This window comes from Macaca mulatta, chromosome 2, assembly GCF_049350105.2.
Source record: "Macaca mulatta isolate MMU2019108-1 chromosome 2, T2T-MMU8v2.0, whole genome shotgun sequence".
Taxonomy (NCBI): domain Eukaryota; kingdom Metazoa; phylum Chordata; class Mammalia; order Primates; family Cercopithecidae; genus Macaca; species Macaca mulatta.
In genome coordinates this window covers 172466003-172481848 of record NC_133407.1, presented here as the reverse complement: position 1 = coordinate 172481848, position 15846 = coordinate 172466003, and the positions used below count along the sequence as shown (strand labels likewise).

General features: G+C 34.3%; 1 protein-coding gene across 2 annotated transcripts in view; it reads left to right on the top strand.

Moving 5' to 3' along the window:
• NECTIN3 (nectin cell adhesion molecule 3) overlaps positions 1 to 15846 on the top strand; it is a 128269-nt gene that overhangs the window by 75166 nt on the left and 37257 nt on the right. The gene's annotated exons all lie outside the window — the stretch shown is intronic.

Below are 15846 nucleotides of genomic sequence, written 5' to 3'. Positions count from 1 at the left end.
TGAAAATCAAACTTTCCTCTTTTGACCCAGATATTAAAAGATTTATAAAATTTAGGAGATACTGTTTATATTAACCTATAATAAGTTTCCTATTCTTTTTAAATGAATTAAATTTTTAAAAACTCTTAGTTTAAATGAATAACATGATAAATATAGATAGCTGTTATTCCTATAAATGAAAGTGCTTGGGGTTCTCAAAATGTAAAAGTTCGTAAAGGGGTCCTGGGGCCAAAAATTTGAGAACTGCTGTTGTAAATTGTAAGTGGTATCAAGGCAGGGGTCATGTCACTGTGGTTTAGTACCATAATCTTAGTGCATAATACAGTGCTTGGCACATATAAGTACCTGATAATTTTTTTTTAATTAGATCAAAATTGTATATTTTTGTGATATACAACATGCAACGTGATGCTTTAATGTATGTGGAATAACTAAATCAAGCAAATTAACATATGCATCACCTTATGTATTCTGATAAACAGTTTTTGAATGAGTAGGTGAAAGAATCAAGCCCTTTTTTATATCCTCTTCAGTTTATAATCTGTGAAAATTTCTGCATCATTTATAATATCCGTATCACAGATACTATATTTCAGTATATTTAATGTCAGTGTCCATAATATCACTGTATCAAGTATGAGATATCAATATATATGTAAAAGAACAGAGAAAAACAGACTATAGAAATATTTTTAAATGCTAGCAATTATCTTTGTAATAGATTTCTCAGTGAATATTATTTTTTTAATATTTTCTGTAGTTTCTGTTTTTTCTGCAGTGCCTTTACCCGCCTCTGTAAGTAGCCTTTTAGCATAGGAAAATAGAGATCTATTGAATACCTGAGTCGCTGACCTGGAATGTTAAGCTAGTCATACTGGTCAGTGTGTCAGCAGTGTTAACTATCTGAAAAAACTGAATTTCTTTCCAATAATTTACTATAGTATATTTCTTTCTTTAGTAAATGTTTGTAAATATTCATGACAGTGTTAGTAGAGAAAGAATGTTGTTACATGTTTTGAAGTGTATAGATAATACATACACAACAATATAAAGAGTTGTTTTCTAAGGTCTCATTCCCATACCTATTTACCCTACCCCCATCATCTACAGATAACCACTTTTATTAATTTATGTCTTCGTACTGTTTCTTTAAGCATAGACAAGAAAACACACACACGCACACACACTCAGGTGCATTTTAATTTATTTTCCCCCTGTTTAAAAGTAATGTATACATATACCTTGTTACATATCTTGCCATTTTCTCCTAAAATATACTGCAGATCTTTTATTATTGAGATGCAGAGAGCATTCTCAACCTTTTTTATGTCTACATAGTATGGTAATGTGTGTATATTACGTAGTTTGCAATGTCAAAAGATTTTAATAAACCAATAATGCTATAACGAATAGCCTGGTATCTATGCTCTTTTGTATGTATGCAAGTATCTGCAGGGTAAATTTTTAAATTTGATCTTGCTACATCAAACAGTAAATGTATTTATAGTTTTGATATATATTGCCAAATAATCCTCTATAAGAACTGTACTATTTTGCACTTCTACTAATAATATATAAAAATACCTGTTTCTCCACAACCTCACCAATAGTATGTATATGTATTCCTCTTGATTATTGCTAATCTGATAGGAATGGCACGTACATATAATTGTAATTTTGCAATCTTTTAGTGAGTTTCTGCATCCTTTCAAGTGTTTAAAAAGCCATTTTTTCCTGCAAATTGTTATTCTTTTGTCTATTTATTTATTGGACAGAATTGTGATGAACATTTTCTAAACGTTTTATAAGTAGATGTGAAAATATTTTGTTTCATGTGCATTGCTCCATGGTATCCAAATCTGTGGCAAAAACAGTTTAGTAAGATGAATCATGTGTCTCCATTGGTTTATGTTATAAGAAGTTTTAGAAAAGCAAAACAATTATGGTTGGAACTCAAATGTTACTAAAATTTGTGGTTTTAAGAATTTAAGTTCAAGAGATAAGTCCCTCCAGGTATTCAGTTATAATCAGGCCATATTTCATTTAAACCTTTCTTGAACCCATTCACTTTTCTCCTCTTTATAGTTTCATGTATTTTTATTATATCTTTTTAAAAGTCATTTTTCCAATACATCATTGCCATCTTCCAATAGTAATTTTTAGGTAGGCTGCTTTTGTTAGTAATCATTGATGGTCTTATTTTCTCCCAGGATCTGAATATTTTAACATGTTTCCAGGCACTACCAGTAGTTATGATCTTTGGGATTAGGGAAGGGAGAGAGGAATATGATAGAAGAGTTAATATTTTTTTCCCAAATTATATAAAAGTATATGACCGAGTGGATTATTCAAATAAGGATTATTTCTAGCATAGTTTTCCCCTTGAGTAGAAAAATGTTTTCATCTTTCATATTGCCTTCAGTTAGTAAGTACTGGCAGTTATTGAGACAAGTAGTGCAAGAATTGTGGGTCCTTATTCTGCTCTGAGGTGAAAAAAAATTTTGTGATCAACAAAGCTCGGTTAAAATAATGATTTATTAACTAATTTTAGTTGGGGAGCGCCCTTCAAAGCAAAAAGAAATATTAAAAATCTAAATATCTAAAAATATTTGTCAAGAATCATAAAGTTAATTTAAAGGAGATATAGCTGTAACATGTGAAGTGTAAAAGATTGATGCCTTCATCATATCAAAGCTTTTGCTATCTGTCTTATAAATGAGAAAAAGATAAGCTTGTTTTATAAGGGTTTATAGGGATTAATAAACTAATATATGCTACATCCTTAGAATAGTGCCTGACAACACAGTAATTACTGTGCATTTGCTATTATTATTTTAAAAGAAGCTGTATAATTTTTGATAAAAATATTAAAGATGCTAAACAGTGAAATTATTTCAGTAGAAAAAGCTGATGCTACTTTGATTTATTTAAACTTAGCATATGTTTCTTTTGGAAATATTCATACCTTTATTATAACCTTAGTAGTGCTTGAAATGAAACTAGAATATATGGGATCTACACTTTTTGATTCATAGTAGTGTTTTGTTTTTTTTCCTTTGTCATTCATTTATCAAATAAATATTTCTTGAATATTTAATATGTGCCAGTACTGAGAATATGTAGTTAATAAAAGATGAAAAAAATTGTCTATGGAGCTTACGTTTTAGTGATGAATGGACAACATCTATGGTGACAGCTTTCTTCCTTTTTTAAGAAGAGCTTTATTAAAATGTTAATTAACACACACTAAACTTCACATATTAGGAATGTAAATTTGATATGTTTTACATATACTGCGCACACACACAAATATACCTGGCAGATATCACCACAATGAAAATACTGTACATATCCATCATTTCCAAAAGTCCTAGTGTCCCTTTGTAATCTCCCCCCTCTAGTCTTTTACCAGCTTCTCTTTCATATCCTCTGGAAACTAACCACTGATCTGCTTTCTGTCATGTATTAGTTTACATATTCTCAAATTTTACACAAATTTTATACAATTTGTTCTCTCTTTTGGTCTTGCTTCTTTCACTTTACATAGCAATTTTGAGATTCATTCATGTTATGTTGATCAGTAGTTAATTCCTTTTACGTAGCTATAATATACTGCATTTTTGTTTATATATTTATCTGTTGATGGACATTGTTGTTTCCAGTTTGGGACTATTACAGAGTTGCTATGAACATTTATGTACAAGTCTTTGTGTAAATATATGCTTTCATTTCTCTTGGGTAAACACCTAGGAGTGGAATGACTGGGTCATATGGTAAGTGTGTGTTTAACTTTCTAAGAAAATGCCAAACTGTCATCCTAAATGGTTTTACCATTTATGTTCCTATCAGCCATGTGAGTTGCTTCATACCCTTACCAACACTTACTATGATCAGACATTAAAATTTTTAGATATTCTAATAGTTGTGTGGTTGTGTTTTATTTAGGTTTAAATTTTCATTTTTCCCAGTTACTAATATGTAGAACATTTTTTCATTTGCTGGTTTGTCATCACTTTATGTTCTTTGGTGAAATATCTGTTCAGATTTTTCATTTTTATTGGATCACTTTCTTATTGATGAGTTTTGAGAGTTCTTTATATATTTTAGATACAAATCCTTTGTCAGCTATATAATTAGCAGATATTTTCTCCCATTCTTTTGCTTGTCATTCTCTTTAACAGTGACTTTCTTTTCTTTTCTTTTTTTTTGAAACAAGTCTTGCTCTGTTGCCAGACTGGAGTGCAGTGGTGCAATCTTGGCTCACTGCAACTTCCTGCTCCCGGGTTCAAGCGATTCTCCTGCCTCAGCCTCCCAAGTAGCTGGGACTACAGGCGCACACCAGCAGGCCCAGCTAATTTCTGTATTTTAGTAGAGACGGGGTTTCACCATGTTGTCCAGGATAATCTTGATCTCTTGACCTCGTGATCCGCCCACCTCAGCCTCCCAAAGTGTTGGGATTGCGGGCGTGAGCCACTGCGCCCAGTCAACAGTGACTTTTTAAAAGAAGATGTTAATTTTGATGATGTTCAGATTATATGATAACAATGTAGTGCTATGCTTTTATCTCTGGAATGGGGCTGTGGAGGACCTATTTTTTGTTAGTTGTCGTTTTATTTAATCAAAACTTGATTGACTCATGAGTAAACAGAAATAAGGAACCATTGAAGCTTAATGTGGTAAGCCAAGTACAATGAAATTTCCTCCCAATTTCAGAGCACCTAGTAGCTTTCTTCATAAAAGCATGATGTTTATGTATTGGGAGCAGTTCCTTTGTAAATACGAAGAAGTCTGGACAGAGAGCTGAACTATTTATAAATGTTCAGAACAAAGAAACTAAATTGTTGTCAGAGAATGGACATATTATTTGTGAATTAAATTTTACATAACCACTATTAATCTAATTTTACTTTGAATTTGGCCATTTAGTGTTGATTTTATTCTGAACAGATGGTTTTGTTGAACTTCTTTTGATACGTTAAAAATAGAAAATTGGTCTATTTATGGACTTCTGAGAGAATAAAAATTAGGCTAAATTAAGGCTGCCCTAAGTGGATAGTTGTCCAAGTTAGCTATCTTCATATTGTGACATTAGCAATGCCAGTGAGACCTCAGTGCTTGCCTTACTTCCCAGGATTAGAGATTAATAATATCCGTTACTACCTGTTTACACGAAAATACCAATGGGGAGACTATCTCAGGCTATTGGTACCCTCCTTATATATGAGCACAGTAATCTTATATCCTAGAATGTCCAGGATTGTCCTGATTTCACGTATTTATGTCCTAGTGCCAGTTTGTATTTAAGTCCATGTAGCCTGACTTTGAGCTGCTAAATAATCATGGTGTTATATTAACTCCTGTGATAGTGTTCCACTGAAAACATGACTTTTCGACTTTTATCTCAAATCACCAGCCTTCACTGGTACTTAAAGCTCTCTAAGATACTTCTCTAGTACTCTGGAAGTGTCTTAGAACAAATTTATTGAATACTTAGCACACTTTTGTTTTTGAATCTATTCAGATACCTTAAATAAAATGAAATTAGAATTAAAACTTTTGTTAAAGTAAAATTTTTATTTAGAAACATCTTAAGTTTGAAGAAGACATGTTAGAATGAATTAATTTAAATGTTTATAAAGAGTTCATTGGTTAAAAAAAAATAGACCATAACTCTTTAAAAGGCTACAGTTTTCAAGTAAGTTAGAAATACTAGATTAAATTCAAGATACGTTTTGGTTTAGAAAGATTTAAAATGCCAAAAATTAAGAAATGTTTAAAAATAACTGAATAAATGGGAAAACATTCAAAAGGATTTGTTTTGGGGAAAGTAGTCATGACCACAGTTTATTCTTGGTTGAGTTGACCTTATCTGCAGCCACCAAATTATTCCATTTTCTTTTATGAGAATGGGAATCTTTAACCCAGTTTGCCTTGGCAAACTGTCAGATAAGTTTCCATAGCTACCAAGCTACCATAGTTCAAATTCCTGTTTCTAGGCATGATAATAGACATAGTTACCTCTCTTTCCCCACAGACATGTTTTCACCACTGGCTAAATCTGGTTGTGGTATGATTCCAAATTTATTTTGCTGGTTTCTTGGAACATATTTTCAAACCCAGATGTTCATCCACTTAGGTTTTTGTATAATAACATCCCATTATTTGATTTATTGATATATCTTGATTGGGAATGTGTTCAGGGCAAGCAGTTAGCCAGTTGGTAACTCCATCTTTTTAAATATATATCACTTGCTACTTGGGAATCTTATTCTGAGAAATAAGCCCCACAGTAACATATGTGTATTTTTGGGCATGTAAATTAAAATGTTAATCTTGAAATTCAGACTAAACAGCATTTTATTGTTGAAAAGTTAGTAAGACCCACTGTTTTAGGGGAGGGGCCCTATCTGGAGTGGTACTTTAGTTTGAATCATTGATACTGCTTTACAAATATGTTTCAAAATGCATTAGGCCTGTTAAAATCATTTTCATATTTACTAACATGTCACAACTTACTTTCCTTACCTTTGATTAATAGCAAAATACAAAGGTTACACATTCATATTCAGGATCATTCTTTTTGATGAGTTTCCATGACAACCAAACAAAAAACTTAGAACTTAAAATACATTAAATTCTTTTAGGCCTACTTCTGGTTTTTCAAGAGATCCAGCTTGAGTTCATTTAACATTTCTATGACTGCATAATTTGTCTGTTTCTTCCACAGAGCCAAACTCCATGATGATTTCTTACTGTTCCATTGATGGGGGAGTGTAGTTTTTCTTTATAATTTTAAAAAACAGAACTTGAACCGCAAGGTGAAGGTCACAAGAAGGTAGAATAGAATACTCAGCATAAAGATGACGTTTCCAATAATTAGATTTGTCTGATAGTGGGGCTGATACTTTGCACAGTAATACTGACATTGTGTATTGGACTCAGCTTTTGTCTATTGTTGTAGGTTATAGGAAGCATTCCTGCATTGGGAATAAAGTTACGTTTTAAGGCCCCTTCCAGTTCTACATCTTGACTCCTTTTTTTTCCCCTGGGAAAATAATACAGATGGTAGATTCAAAAGTAACATTGGTATTACTTGAGACCAATGTTCTACATAGATATCTTCATGTGATTCTTAGTGTAACATTTAACTATACAGTTGATTAGTTAATGGGTTATTATAAAAGCACACACAGTAGAAGTAACCAACACTATTCTGTACATGTTTTCGAGTTTCATTTTAAGAACTGTTGCCAATCCAAATATCATTGAATTTAAAAAACAATGTAGACAAAAATTACTTCAATTTTTTTTTTTGCTTTAAGAACAAGATTTTCTTCTTAAAAATGTGAATTAAACATTGTATTTTGGTTGCTTTACACTTAGGACTGTTTGACAGCTCACATAGATACTAGAAGCTTAAAATGCACTTTGAATGATATCTTTACAGTAGCTTTAACCACAATGAATATAGATGAGATATAAAACTTGCTATCGGTGGAGTATTTTTTGTACATAAGTAACTTTAGAAGAATGAGATTTGTTAAAGGCCTTTAAAAGGAAATGCTTAGCTTTATGAAGATTCGTATTTTAAATTCATTGGCACTTTACAGAAGGTAATAATCTCAATTTCAGATGTTTGGCGGGCGGTAATTCTATAGACTATCAGTCCTGTTTATGAAAAGAAATGGCATGTAAATGTATTTGTCTGAAACTTTTCAAATGCCTTATTATTGATACATGTATTCCCAAGGAAACCACAAATACCTTTTTAGAAAAAATAATGTAAAATAGTAGCTTTACTTTTAAGTAGAACCTGAGAAATTGCAGACTATATTTAAGAAAAGGTAGTTACAAAGTTGAATAATTTTACTGTGGGTATTTCCCATTGAGAAATGAACTGCATGTATAATTGTTAAACCATGTGTGGCATGTTTACACACACACACACACACACACACACACACATTAATTGTACCAGATCATAAAAACATAAAACTTAAAGTGATAAGTTGGACTTCATTAAAATTAAAAACTTTAGGTCTTTGAAAGACACCATTAGGAAAGCAAAGGCAAACCACAGACACAAACAAAATTTGTATCAGACAAAAGACTTTCTTCCAGAATATATGAAGAAGTCTTAGAACTCAATAGGAAGACAACCCAGTTTTTTAAAATGAGCAGATTTATTTAGACTTTTTGTCAAAGAAAATGTACTAATGGCCAATAAGCACATGAAAAAATACTCAACATTACTAGTCACCAGATAAATACAAGTTAAACCACAATGAATTGCCACTGCACATCCATTAGATTTGCTAACATTAAGACTGACTGAACTGTTTGTTGATATTATAATTAATAGCTTCCAGTTTCTTTTGTAAACCTGTTTTTATACGTGCTGAGTTTATATAACAATTTATACTTAATTTTATTATTTTCTATTTTTGCTCTAGTAGGTTTATATTTTACTGTTTTCTATTCTTACATCCCAAAATACTGCATGTAATTGTAAGTCCAAACACCAAAATTGTTCTGGGGGAATATTCCTTCACTTCCACTCCCATTATAGTTCTTGTATACAGGGATTTATAATGAGTATGGTTTTTGGCTCATAAAAAGTTACTCAAGTTTATTTTTATTTTAAAGTCCTCTACAACTGAGTAATCCTATCCTTGATGGTAGTTTTCCATAGTGAACTAACTGGAATTAATTAAGTAATCCACTGTACTCTTTTTTTTTTTTTTCTTTTTAAGTGAGGAATGTGATATTATGAGTTACCTAACTTGACAAGGGAGAGAGTTGTCAGGGCAGCACATGGCAAGTATGAGTCATTGCCCTGGAGTTGGAAACACCATTTGAGGTCTCAAAGCTCAGTCTTCTACTCAAGGCGAAATTTCCTCCAACATCACTCCTAAAAGATCGCCATCTAGCTTTCAACTGAAAACACTTCAGTTAACAATTTTACTACCTCATGAGACATTATATTTCTTTTTTGATAGGCCAAATTGCTAGCAAATTAGAAATCTACCCTCCTTTCAACTTAATTAGCCCTGATTATGATCTCTGTAATTTTAAAAAATCTCTTAAGCATTTTAAGCTACATTTATTAAGAACATAAATTTCTTAGCCCACTTTTTCTACAAAAATTAAATGCTTGCAACAATCCTTCAGGAATTGTTTGATAGCCTTTCAGATATTTAAAGTTCTCTGACTTGCTGTCACTATTTTATTTAAACTAGCTTGAGTACTCCCAGTATTTTTAACCATTTCTAATATAATGTATTTTATCTCCCCTCACTGGTCCCTCTGTTTCATTTCATTGAAATGTAATATTCATCATGAAATATGTTTCTGGAACAAAATAGAATACTCCATGGTGATAAGTGCCAAATGAATTTATAACCTTTTCTAATCCCTGTACTTCTGTTAAAATTATCTGCTTCCATTTCTGCATGTACGTATATATATTTCACAGCTAGCTACCATCTTAGTATCTTAAAATCCCTGTCAATTCAGACATCTTCCATACAGATATATTCATTTTGTTAACCTAATTGTGTTTCTGTCTCTTAAATTTAACCTTTCTTTTAGATTAATGTTCCTTTTTTGCCAGTTTTTTTTTTTTACAGTCAAGATTCATAAATTTTGATTTTTCTAGTGCCCTGAACTGATGTGAAAAATGGGAAACCAAAGTGATAAGACTCAAAACAACAGTAAAAGGAAATGGCCAAACCCAGTTGGATTATCAAAATCAGTTATTAGTATCTTGCTATTTTTACCCATGTTTCACATTAACTCTTTTTTACATGATTTTTTTTTTTTACTTTATATATTTTTCCACTGTATAGATTTTTTTTCTTTTTGCAACCAAAGTGATGATCATATATTTTCCAATTTTAAAAATTATTTCTAGTGGAAAATTGGAGCTAAAGGGAGAATAAAATAGAATGGAGTTTAGGGGGCTGGGCACAGTGGCTAATGCCTATAATCCCGGCACTTTGGGAGGCCAAGGCAGGAGGATCAGGAGGTCAGGAGATCGAGACCATCCTGGCTAACACGGTGAAACCCCGTCTCTACTAAAAATACAAAAACTTAGCCGGACGTGGTGGTGGGCACCTGTAGTCCCAGCGACTCGGGAGGCTGAGGCAGGAGAATGGCGTGAACCTGGGAGGCAGAGCTTGCAGTGAACTGAGATAGCACCACTGCAGTCCAGCCTGGGCGACAGAGTGAGACTACGTCTCAAAAAAAATAAAAAAGAATGGAGAGTAGGGAAGATGAGTTTTGGGAACGGAATTAGAGAATGAATTTATATCTCTAGTAATCTTGAAAGTAAGAATTAGTGTGACGGTATGGAGTAAAAGTAGAGCAGGGAGAAATGGTAGATATGTGTGAGCTTCCAAAGCTTTTCAAACACAACCTGGAGACATAAGGCGTATTATACTAATGAGGTAATTAAAGTTTCAAACAGAAATTGCTGTCTCACGGTGTTAGTCTGGCACCATATCCACCTTGTTTCTGGTGGTTAAATGCTGCCACTTGGCCTTTGTCACCGCAAAATGCCATTTTTTTTAACCCACTGCCATGCTTGGGTCTACAGAGAAGAGCAACCAGTGAATTCTCAAGGATGCTAGATCTCCCCTCATGAATGTATTTCACACAGAATTGGTGAAGGGAATGTTCTCAAGACCTCTGGAGCAGGGGTCCCCAACCCCCATGCCACAGACCAGTATTGGTCTGTGGCTTGTTAGGAACCAGGCCACACAGCAGCAGGGGAGTGAGCATTACCGCCTGAGCTCCACCTCCTGTCAGATCAGCAGTGGCATCAGATTCTCATAGGAGCGCAAACTATTGCGAACTGTGCATGCAAGGGATCTAGGTTGCATGCTCCTTGTGGAACAGTTTCATCCCGAAACCATCCCCTGTACCCTGATCCATGGAAAAATGTCTTCCATGAAACCCATCCCTCGTTCCAAAAAGGTTGGTCACTGCTGTTCTGGAGGACAAAGTTAACAGGTGATTAAACAGATCTTACATAAGAGAAATCCACCTTAGCATTTTATCTCCTTAAGCATTTGAATTCTTTCTTCTACAGTATATCAAGGAAGTTCTAGAATTTCACCTTCATTTAGTGTAGTCCACCTTTGAGCCTGGATTTCAGTCAGCCAGCCAACCTGTTACCACTAATAGCCACTCCAATACATTGAATCCAGAATCACAACTTAGCAGATCTGTATAAACAAATTTTAAGTCAACATTATGATCCTTCCATTCTGATTCCAACCCCTTAGCATCCCTTTCCATGTAGATTCTTAAGGTTTCTCTCTCTAATTTGGCAATATCTTGCAGGGTTTTCTTGGGAGGGCAGGTCACTCTTTGTGATTTAACCTCTGAGTTAAATAGATCTTGAAAATTAAACACTGCCTTTGAAAAAAAACTCAGTCATAGACAGTTAAAAGGAAATATTTGGCACTCATATCATTGATATGGTTTGGCAGTGTCCCCACCTAAATCTCATCTTGAATTGTAGTTCCCATAATCCCCACGTCATGGGAAGGACCTGGTGGGAGGTAATTGAATCATGGAGGCAGGCTTCCCCATGCTGCTGTTCTTGTGGTAATAAGTTCTCATGAAACCTGATGGTGTTATAAGGGGCTTTTCCCCCTTTTGCTAATGTGAAGAAGGATGTGTTTGCTTCCCTTTCTGCCATGATTGTAAGTTTCTCAAGGCCTCACCAGCCATGCGGAACTGTGAGTCAATTAAACCTCTTTCCTTTGTAAAGTACGCAGTCTCAGGCTTTCCTTTATAGCAGTGTGAGAACAGACTAATGCAATCAAACTGCCTAGAAATCTCAGATAAATTCACCGATTCATTATATATATAATTTTGTTTACAGCACCACAGCCAACAGTGTTGTTAAACTTTCTCCTACCATGTAATGATTCCCTTTCAGCTTCCAGTAACATTTTCCTGATCTTTCTTTAACCTTTTACCAACAGCCTCCTTGAAGACCACCAAGCTTCTTCTGTTAGCTGTCTCTTCTAAGGCCCTTCCAACATCTGCCCATAGCCTGGTCTCAAAGCTGTTGCCACGTGTTTTAGGTTTTGTTACAGCAGCACTCTACTTCCATGTGTAAAAATCTTTTGGCTTTCTTTTGCTATGTAACAACCTCAATTTAGTGGCTTAAATGAACAGCAGCCATTTTATTACTCTCTCTCATGATTCTGAAGTTGACAGGGTGCTTTGTGAGAAGCCCTGGGCAGCTTAGGGTTTCTCACATAGTTGCAGTCAGATGGTGGCTGGGGCTGTAGTCATCTGAATGCTCACTCACTTGTTTGGTTCCTGAGATAACAAAACACTAACAGATGGGGGCTGAACAGTTTACACTCCCACTGCCCAAGGGTCTCTCTTTATAGTCTTTCTACATGGTCTCTCCAGCATGGTAGCTTCCTAGTAGCTAGACTTCTTACATGGCAGCTCAGGATTCCTGAGGTGCATGTTCACAGAGAGAAAGGTAAGTGAAAGCTGTGTTACCATAGGATCACTTCCACCATACTTTAATAGTTGAAGCAACTACAAAGGCCCACTCATAAGGCAAGGTTTTATGTAAACTCCAGTTCTTAATGGGGGAGTGGCAGTATTCTGGGAAGTCTGTGTGACTAGAAATAATGCTGTAGCAGGTTTTGGAAAATACAGTCTGTGTCCTCTGTGTTGTCATATATCCAGAATGTTTTGAAACATGCAAATATAAAACTAAAATGGAGGGTAAATATCAATAGAGGTCAGTAAATCTTTGCAAGGTTTATAATGTCACTTTATAATTCATTTACCTTATATTTGCATTGTATTGTTATACATCAGTGGATGGTCATAACATCTGCTGACCAATGAAAGACTGAAAGTAAAATTTTAATGCTAATAGGAAAGAATTAATTAGGGAAGGCTATGAGAGGGAAGATTCATTTTATAGGTGGTTATACATTAATTTTTTATGTCACAATGATTTTTTTCTTTGTGCATTGTCATGACTGCAGTTACTTGAATAAATAGTATATTGAGAAAGAGGATTTTCTAATTTTTATATATGGATAGATCAGATCTATAAAGTAAATGGAGAATTCAGAATCAAGAAAAGATTTCACAGTGAAAAGATGAAACAAGTACGATCTGGGAATACTATCAAAGTAAATCTGAAAAACAAAAAAAGTCAAATAAGAAACAGGAATTACTATTTGTGAAACCAAAAGAAAACTTAAGTACAAAAGAAAAGTACCAAATATGCAAAGTATTTGTATTTCATAATTGATATATTGACAATCAAATGTTTGTGAAATTTTTAACTAGAATTAAGATTTGAAAGTTAGCAAAATACCATAGTTTTAAGACCCAGTTTTTGTAAATCTTTACCTTGTATACATTTGTCATTTTTTAAAAGTCTAGTTATCAAGATATATCATTTACATCAAATTTAAATATTTAATTTCCTCAAATATAGTTGTATTTGTTAAATATGTAGATGCTTTGCGTTGAAGCTGTCTCCCATGTGGAGTCTCTCAGCTTTATTTCTGTCAGCTGTATACCATCATGTCCTGCCCTGGTTTTGCATAGTCAGCCTTCAAAGGGGGTTTCTTTCCTCATGTTACTACCATTAGCAAATACTGTGACTGAAATATATTACCATATGTTATATATTTCCCCACTGCCTTAACAAAGTACCAAAAACTAGGTGACTTAAAACAACTGAAATTTATTCTCTCACAATTCTGGAGGCAGAAATCCCAAATCAAGGTGTTGGCACGGTGTCTGAGGCCCTGAGGGGAAATCTTTTCCATGCCTCTCTTTTGGTTCCGGTGGTTGCTGGGAATCCTTGACATTCACTGGCGTATGATCTTTACATGGTGTTCTTCCTCTCTATAACTACATTTTCTTTTTCTTACAAGAACACCAGTCGTTGAACTAGGGTCCACCCGAATCAGCATGTCCTCATTTTAACTCGATGACATTGGCAAAAATTCCATTTCTAAATAAGGCCACATTCACAGGTACCCATGATTAGAACTTAGACGTAACTTTTTTGAAAACACAGTTCAGCACACACCACCATGTAACTCAGGCACTAGACTTAATGCCAAAAGCATGTTGAAATGACAAAACATTTCATGCCTGTTTCATCTTTTATTGTCAAAATTTTACCATTGAATACAGCTAAGCTTAACTTTAATCAGAATGCAGATACTTTTTTAAAAGCATTCTTTTTGCTGTCCACATTATGGTACCTGAACTGATGAAATTGTTCAGCCAAAAGTTGTTCACATGACATGTTAGATCTTTACTACTTAGAGAATGAGATGGATTTCTTCAAAATGGCTTTCCTGAAAGAACCAGAATATGTATGAGTAGACAGAATCTTTTAAGGAAATGTAAGGAGAAGACTGAAACTGCCCCATACTGCCTGAGTATGGTATGGAATTGACAGATGAGCCATTGACAGAGCACAAAGGAAGTCTTTTTAGTTCTGATTTTCCCAGAGGGCAAACTTGGATGCTTCACCATGCCTGTAAAATTTAAAAAGCCATCACAGATAAGCAACTTGGCTACTTTGCATGAGCATCACTATTCCATAAGCTTGTGTTAGTTGCACAATGGAAGGCTATAGTTATAGAATAATGAATTACTAATGAGTAAGATACTCTATTTCAAGAACAATATTTGGGAAATTGCCTGGTCTGAATTGTAGCCAAATATGAATAACATAAGTAAAAGAGAGATAGCTAAATTCCAGCAGTAATTCAGAAACCAGTAACCTAAACTCATTCTCCAAAAAAGTTTTCCTGAGCTGCTAAATGTGGCAAAATTGGGTACTTCTTGTATCAGTCAGGACAGGCTTGGTTATGCTGCAGGAACCAACAATCCTCAGATTTCAGGGTCTTAAAACAACAAGTTGGTTGCTGCGTGCCTGAGGTCTGCTGCAAGTTTTGGTGATGCTCCTGGGTAGCTTCTCTACATTTGCCAATTTAGAGTTGCAGTTTCATGTCAACACATACTGCCATAGTCACTGGAATGGGCAAAGGAAGGCTGGAGAATTGACCCCCAGCAATTAAATACTTGAAGCTTCAAGTGCTATCTTTCTTTCTCCTATTCTGTTGGCTCCAGCAAGTCACATAACTTCAAGGGGGATGGGTTATATAATCCTCTCAAGTACCTAGAAAGAGGGGAACAACATGCCAGTGAACAATGTTATGTCCCCCGTGCTCCTTTTTTGATCCCTGTCCACTTTCTTGTGACATGATACACAACCAAAGAAAACAATGAGCAGCAAGGAAATTGAATAATCCCCAAACTAAACTCATAATTATCTACCTAATTCCTTTGTAGAACCTGCAGAAGTCTCAGATGGGACTACATTAACTGTTCTCTGAGTTGTAGTTAAGACTAGGAAATCAGCCCAAGATAAATGACTTTCTTATATTCTGTTTTCTGTGCCTACTTGATGTTTATCTAATTTGAGATCTGGGATCAATCTAGATTAAGGTCTGCCTTTAAGAGACAGAACTCCTGGGTGCAGCATGAATGTGGATTATTAGATGTGTGTAAATATTGGCTTTGGTAATCTTGAGGGGAATGATACTCACTTGACAGTAATGATCAAAAGCTTTGGGTCCATTCTCTTTGGCTATATCTCAAGCCCTAGTAATCTTTCTGTTTAGAATTTGTATCACTAAAGCTATATATACTATGTATATGTGAATATATGTAATGTAGGAATAATATATAAGTAGTAAATTGTGTTTATAATATTTAATAAAGATAGGTAGGTAGGTAGGTAGGTAGATTTGAACCCATAAATGA